General features: G+C 43.3%; 1 pseudogene; it reads left to right on the plus strand.

The window, feature by feature from the left end:
* Nucleotides 1–3,359: 3,359 nt before the first annotated feature.
* Nucleotides 3,360–4,295, plus strand: LOC128832388 (olfactory receptor 51G2-like; annotated as a pseudogene).
* The last annotated feature ends 442 nt before the right edge of the window (nucleotides 4,296–4,737 follow it).

Raw genomic sequence — 4,737 nt, forward strand, 5'->3', positions numbered from 1 at the left:
TGCGAGCCTACTGTGCTTGCCCAGCAGGTCTGAGTGGGTTCGGCACTTTTGGTTCTTCCCTTAGGGAGACTGTGACAAGTGGTGAGACGTGTGACCAGCCAGGTCTGGAACCAAAATACTGTTTAATCTGAACATTAGGAATAAAGCGTAACATGGGAGAATAAGAGGGTTTTCAAAGAACAGTCTGTACACGTCCCAGGGAGAGAGGATACTAGACTTTTCTTTGCTCACAATTGACTGCATGAGGGCTGAGACACTGTGATCTTTTCAGGTTCAGATGAAATGCAGATGACAGACACTGCATTTTAAGTCCCACTCTGACCTGAAAAATCATCTTTGAAAGAAGATCACAGGGGAAAGACTGGGTTGATAAGTATGTGCTAAAGTACAAATCTTTTTATTGTAATACAAGTATTACAAACCAAACATTCATGTCATGCCTGTATATCTAAAGCAAGAAGCAGAGTTGTTGGAATCTCTACAGGAAGGAGCAGCGGTAACTTAATTGCTTAATGGCTTTTGCTTTAGAAGGTATTTCAAAAAACACTGGAAATACTCTGTGAAATGGGTTTGAGCTATTAACTCTTTGTTCAGGGAACAGTTGCATGAATCCGTCTGCTGGTAACTTACCAGAAGCTGTTTCTAATGCTTACATTCAGGGTCATGAATAAAACCCCGCTGCAACGCCTGTGGAAAACTTCCTGAGAGAACAGAACCGCTGGTCTGTGTTTCAGCAAAGAGTAGCGCTGAGTTGCCGGAAAAGGGAGTGTAATAATTGTGTCTAATTTACACCCATCACCTATTACACAAGCCTGGTTCAAGTAACTTGCACACTGAAGTGACTATTAGTGCAAACCTACTGTTTGCACTATTCACTCATCTGTGATGCCAACTTCATTCCCATCCAGCCGAAGTAACTATCTGTATCAGTGTATAACTTGTCAGATATTTACAGACCCAGGCATGGGTAGAGGATGAAGGTCCTGTGAGGATGAAGAGAAGCCTGAAGGGGAATTCTTGGATGTCAGCGTGTATCACTAGGAGTATTTGTTAAGGTAAAATTAATAGATTTAATTTCTAATTGAATTTACACATGGAAATATTGAGTGATGCAATAGAGGTCAATATTACTGAATTTTAAAAAGGGCTCCAGAGGTGATCCCAGCAATTACAGGCCTGAAACCCTGACTTCAGTACCAGGCAAATTGGTTGAAACTATAATAAAGAACAATATTGTCAGACACATAGATGAACATAATTTGTTGAGGAAGACTCAACATGATTTTTGTAAAGGGAAATCATGCCTCACCAATCTACTAGAATTCTTTGAGGGGGGTCAACAAGCATGTGGACAAAGGAGATCCAGTGGATATAGTGTACTTAGATTTTCAGAAAGCCTTTGACAAGGTTCATCACCAAAGCCTCTTATGCAAAGTAAGATGCCACAGGATAAGAGGGAAAGTACTGTCATGGATTGGTAACTGGTTAAAAGATAGGAAACATGGGGTAGGTATAAATAGTCAGTTTTCAGAATGGAGAGAGGTAAATAGTGGTGTCCCCCAAGGGTCTGTTCTGGGACCGGTCCTATTCAACATATTCATAAAAGATCTGGAAAAAGGGGTAAAAAGTGAGGTAGCAAAATTTGCAGATGATACAAAATTATTAAAGATAGTTAAGACCCAGGCAGACTGCGAAGAACTATAAAAGGATCTCTCACAACTGGTGTGACTTGAGCAACAGAATGGCAGATGAAATTTAACGTTGATAAATGCAAAGTGATGCACACTGGAAAACATAATCCCAACTATACATATAAAATTTTGGGGTCTAAATTAGCTATTACCACTGAAGAAAGAGATCTTGGAGTCATGGTGGATAGTTCCCTGAAAACAACCACTCAATGTGCAGCGGCAGTCAAAAAAGCGAACAGAATGTTGGGAATAATTAAGAAAGGGATAGATAATAGGACACAAAATATCATGTTGCCTCTATATAAATCCATGGTACGCCCACATCTTAATACTGTGTGCAGATGTGGTCGCGCCATCTCATAAAAGATATATTGGAATTGGAAAAGGTTGAGAAAAGGGCAACAAAAATGATTAGGGGTATGGAACGGCTTCCATATGAGGAAAGATTAATAAGACTGGGACTTTTCAGCTTGGAAAAGAGATGGCTAAGGGGAGATATGATTGAGGTCTATAAAATCATGACTGGTGTAGAGAAAGTAGATAAGGAAGTATGGTTTACTACTTCTCATAACACAAGAACTACGGGTAACCAAATGAAATTAATAGGCAGCAGGTTTAAAACAAATAAAAGGAAGTATTTCTTCACACTGAGCACAGTCAACCTGTGGAACTCCTTGCCGGAGGATGGTGTGAAGCCCAAACTATAACAGGGTTCGAAAAAGAACTAGATAAATTCATGAAGGATAGGTTCATCAAGGGCTATTAGCTAGGATGGGCAGGGACAGTGTCCCTAGCCTCTGTTTGCCAGAAGCTGGGAATGGGTGACTGGGGATGGGTCACTTGATGATTCCCTGTTCTGTTCATTCCTTCTGGGGCACCTGGCACTGCCACTGTCAGAAGACAGGATACTGGGCTAGATAGACCTTTAATCTGACCCAGTAGGGCCATTTTTATGTTCTTATGTTCTTAATTAAGAAACTCGTCCTAAGAATTTATCCCTTGTCCTGCAAGGAGGCTGTAACATAATTTGAACTCTCTGGAGTGTAGAAAGTAAAAAAAAATGTATATAATGAGGCAATGAAATGCATTTATAAATAGCTTCAATGCAGGAGAGATAAATACAATGACAGTTTTCATCATGCATATCCCATGTGTTAAAACATGACAAGGGTGTCTGCGGGAAGGTCACTGTTGTAAAATTACACAGCGTCCAAGTAGCCTGTGGAACTACCAGCCACAATATATCAATGGCACCAAGACCTTAGCAAGATTCAAAGAGGGACTGGAAGTTTATATGGGAGAATTTTTTTTAAAATAGTCTTGGAGGGGCTCTAAACCTTCTTGATTTACACCACAAAGTATGGCTAATGAGTGGGTGTCATGGGGGCATTTTCCCTGGGAGCAGGTTATCTCATAGGTATGTATTGGAGGATTTCCTCCACCTTTCTCTGATGCATATGGAAATGGCCACTGGCCTGATCCAGTCTGGCAGTGCCTACCTTCCTATCAGTGATGTAAATCAAAGACTGTTTTGCTGATCTTAATTGAGCTCCTGGGAGTCTCTAGACTTGCACTGAGAGCAGAAAGATGTCTCATTAAATATCATCCTGTTCTTTTTTTCCTTTCAGGAAGCAAAGTTCAAAACTCCTCTGCTCTACCCAGTCCATTATGTCAGCTGTCAATGACACCAAATCAAATTCTGCAGTGTTCCTTCTCACCGGAATACCTGGGCAGGAAAACCTCCACCCCTGGATCTCTATCCCCTTTTGCTTAATGTATGTTATTACAATAGTAGGAAATTCAGTCATTCTGTTCATTATAAAAACAGATCCAAACCTACATGAACCCATGTACGTTTTCCTTTCCATGTTGGCCATCACAGACCTTGGCTTATTGATAGCCACCATACCAACAATACTGGGCATATTCTTGTTTAACTCTAGGGATATCAGCCTTGATGCATGTTTTGCCCAGCTCTTCTTCATCCACTCCCTTCAGTGCATTGAATCCTCCGTGCTCTTGTTGATGGCATTTGACCGCTTCGTTGCGATCTGTAACCCACTGAGATATGCTTCCATCTTAACCCTGCCGAGAGTAGCCAAAATGGGACTGGTGTTTGTGCTAAAATCAGTGGCCCTAATATTCCCACTCCCCTTTCTCCTTAAACGGTACCAGTACTGTTGAGTCAATGTCCTCTCCCATTCCTACTGCCTGCACCAGGAAGTCATGAAAATGGCTTGTTCGGACATCACAGTGAACAACATTTATGGCTTATCTGTTGCATTTTCAACGATGGGTTTGGACTCGCTGCTCATCTTCCTCTCTTATGTGATGATCCTCAAAACAGTGCTGAGCATCGCGTCCTACAAGGAGTGCCTAAGGACCCTGAACACCTGCGTCTCCCACCTCTGCGCCGTCCTGCTCTTCTATATACCAGAGATTGGCCTGGCTCTGATACACAGATTTGGGAATAACTCTTCTCACTTGCTTCAGATTCTCCTGGGCTACGTCTACCGGCTGGTTCCTCCCCTGATACATCCAATTGTGTACAGCGTGAAAAGCAAACACCTTCGTGCGAGGATAATCAGAGTGTTCGTCAAGTGAAGGGTCAGTTCATCACCCGGCTCCCTCACTGGTGACATGGGAGATGAAAAACTTGGGCCACAGCCACCCTATTCCATCCTGAATCCTCTTCCCCAGAGGACCCTCCCTCTGTCCTATCTCTTCCTCCAAGTTCCCACTCCCTGCTTCTCCTTTTTACCTGAGGATCTGTCCCCACTCCATGCTGAAAGCCAGAGCCAGGCCTTGGTAACAGCTGCCCAAGCAACCAGTGCCACTGTGAGGAGTCCCAGACCCTCCATCTGCCCTGGACAGGTCACTTGGAGGCCTGATAGAAAACACTAGACTGTGTTCCTGCCCCCAGGATATACAATCCAGGTAAGGGGGAGAGTCTGGGGCTCCCCATAGAGGCATGGGTTCCCTGGGTAGCTCTTACCACAGCCTAGCTCCGGCCTGGCCTGGGGACAGAGCCTTGGGGAAGTGGAGG

The sequence above is a fragment of the Malaclemys terrapin genome, chromosome 1 (assembly GCF_027887155.1).
Source record: "Malaclemys terrapin pileata isolate rMalTer1 chromosome 1, rMalTer1.hap1, whole genome shotgun sequence".
Lineage (NCBI taxonomy): Eukaryota > Metazoa > Chordata > Testudines > Emydidae > Malaclemys > Malaclemys terrapin.